This window comes from Mus caroli, unplaced genomic scaffold (genome assembly GCF_900094665.2).
Source record: "Mus caroli unplaced genomic scaffold, CAROLI_EIJ_v1.1 scaffold_16227_1, whole genome shotgun sequence".
In the NCBI taxonomy this organism is placed as follows: domain Eukaryota; kingdom Metazoa; phylum Chordata; class Mammalia; order Rodentia; family Muridae; genus Mus; species Mus caroli.
This window is the reverse complement of record NW_018390822.1, coordinates 9,528-11,931: the sequence shown is the minus strand read 5'-3', so window position 1 is coordinate 11,931 and position 2,404 is coordinate 9,528.

Below are 2,404 nucleotides of genomic sequence, written 5' to 3'. Positions count from 1 at the left end.
TCCACTTGATTTATTTCAGCTCTGAGTTTAATTGTTTCCTGCCATCTACTCTTCCTGGGTGAATTTGCTTCCTTTTTTTTTAGAGCATTTTGGTGTGCTGTCAACCTGCTAATGTAGGCTCACTCTAGCTTCTTTTTGGGGGCATTCAGAGCTATGAGTTTACCTCTTAGGACTGCTTTCCTTGTGTCCCATAAGTTTGGGTATGTTTTGGCTTCATTTTCATTAAACTCTAAAAAGCGTTTCATCTCTTTCTTTGTTTCTTCCTTGACAAAGTTATCATTGAGTGGAGTGTTGTTCAGCTTCCGTGTGTATGTGGGCTTTCTAACATTTATGTTATTTTGAAGATCAGCCTTAGTCTGTGGTGATCTGATAGGGTGCATGGAATTATTTCAATAATTTTTTATCTCCTGAGACCTGTTTTTTCACTGATTATATGGTCAATTTTGGAGAAGGTACCATGNGGTGCTAAAAAGAAGGTATATCCTTTTGTTTAAGATGAAATGTTCTATAGATATTTGTTAAATCCATTTGTTTCATTATTTAGTTCATCTCACTTGTCTCTGTTTATTTTCTGTTTCCAGGGTCTGTCCATTGATGAGAGTGAGTTGTTGAAGTCTCCCGCTATTATTGTGTGAGGTGTAATGTATGCTTTGAATTTTAGCAAAGTTTCTTTAATGAATGTGGATGCCCTTGCATTGGGATCATAGATGTTCAGAATTGAGAATTTATCTTGGTAAATTTTACCTTTGATGAGTAACAAGTGCCCCTCCTTATCTTATTTGAGTACTTTAGGTTGAAAGTTGATTTTATTCGATATTAGAATGGCTATTCCAGCTTGTTTCTTTGGATAATTTGCTTGGAAAAATTTTTTCCAGCTTTTACTCTAAGGTAGTGTCTGTCTTTGAACCTGAGATGTGTTTCCTGTATGCAGCAAAATGTTGGGTCCTGTTTACATAGCCAGTCTGTTGGTCTATGTCTTTTTATTGGGGAATTGAGTCCATTGATATTAAGAGATATTAAGGAAAAAAAAGATTGTTGCTTTCTGTTATTTTTGTTGTTAGAGTTGGAGTTCTGTTCATGTGGCTATCTTCTTTAGGTTGGTTGAAAGATTACTTTCTTGCTTTTTTCTCAAGCTTAGTTTCCCTCATTGTGTTGAAGTTTTCCCATTATTATCCTTTGAAGGGATGGATTTGTGGAACGATATTGTGTAAATTTGGTTTTGTCATGGAATACCTTTGTTTCTCCATCTATAGTAATTGAGAGTTTTGCTGGGTATAATAGCCTGGGCTTTCATTTGTCTTCTCTTAGGGTCTATATGACATATGCCCAGGATCTTTTTACTTTCATAAAAAGTCTCCTGGGAGAAGTCAAGTGTATTCTGATAATTCTGCCTTTATATGTTACTTGACCTTTTTCCCTTACTGTTTTTAATGTTCTTTCTTTGTTTTGTGCATTTGGTGTTTTGATTATTATGTGACAGGAGGGATTACTTTTCTGGTCCAAACTCTTTGGAGTTCTGTAGGCTTCTTGTATGTTCATGGGCATCTCTTTCTTTAGTTGGGGAAGTTTTCTTCTATAATTTTGTTGAACATATTTGCTGTTCCTTTAAGTTGGAAATCTTCCTTCTTATCTATTCCTATTATCCATAGGTTTGGTCTCCTCATTGTGTCCTAGATTTCTGGATGTTTTGAATTAGGATCTTTTTGCATTTCGCATTTTCTTTGATTGTTGTGTCACTGTTTTCTATGGTGTCTTCTCCACCTGAGATTCTCTCTTCTATCTCTTGTATTCCATTGGTTAGGCTTCCATCATTGGCTCGTGACTTCTTTTCTAGGTTTTCTATTTTCAGAGTGGTCTTCCTCTGTGATTTCTTTATTATTTCTACTTCCATTTTCAGATTCTCGATGGTTTTATTCAATTCTTTCACCTGATTGGATGTGTTCTTCTGTATTTCTTTAAGGGAGTTATTTCTTTCTTTCTTAAAGCCCTCCATCATCATCATGAGATTTGACTTAAATCCATATCTTGCTTTTCTAATGTGTTGGTTTATCCAGGACTTGCTATGGTGGGAGAGTTTGGTTCTGATGATGCCATGCAACCTTGGTTTCTGTTGCTTCTGTCCTTACACTTTCCCCCTGCCATCTGATTATCTCAAGTACTTGCTGCCCTCAATATATTTGATTGGAGCCTGTCCTTCCTGTAATCCCAGTTGATTCAGGTCTCCTTGGAGCCCACCTTTCTCTGTGTTCCTGTGATTCTGGGATCCTGTGAACCTGAGGTTCTGTGTGAGTCAGAATTCTTTTTTTTTTTAAATATATTTTATTACGTATTTTCCTCAATTACATTTCCAATGCTATCCCAAAAGTCCCCCATACCCTCCCCCCTCTCCCCCATTTCCCTACCC